The following is a 539-nucleotide window of genomic DNA, read 5'->3' as shown; positions in this document are numbered from 1 at the left end:
CATTATGGCTTATCACAGGATATTAAATATAGTTCACTGTGCTATACAGTAAGACCTTGTTGTTTATCACATCTTTATTATAGAGTTTAGGTACTAATTTTAGAGCAGCTAACAACTCGCTAACAACTTTGAACTTGTTCAGACTTAAAAACAATGACACACCCACATGCTCTCTCAGCACCTTTCAATAACCTGCCTGTTTCAACACTTGGTAGCTTCAGATCAGATTATTAGCTTTTACCTTTCTTTTTTACTTTTAGCAAGGTAATTGGAAAGGTGAAATTGATAGAAAGTTATACAATTCAGTGGTATTAATATTCCTGCATTGCCTGTAGGAGTCATAGTCTGACTTGTTTTTCTCGCAGACATTTGGTTATAAATCCAAATGAGTATCTTTTAATCAGTCCTGGAAGAGAAATAGCTCATCACAACCTGTTAAGAGATATTTGTGAAAAATGTAATGAAATGTTTCAAGAAGAAGGAAGAGACGTAAAACACCAAGATTCTCATGAAAATGTATCTAGTCTATTGATGAACTC

The sequence above is a fragment of the Bison bison genome, unplaced genomic scaffold, assembly GCF_000754665.1.
Source record: "Bison bison bison isolate TAMUID 2011002044 unplaced genomic scaffold, Bison_UMD1.0 scf7180017861430, whole genome shotgun sequence".
NCBI lineage: Eukaryota > Metazoa > Chordata > Mammalia > Artiodactyla > Bovidae > Bison > Bison bison.
The sequence above is the reverse complement of the archived record's forward strand: the minus strand, read 5'-3'. Positions refer to the sequence as shown.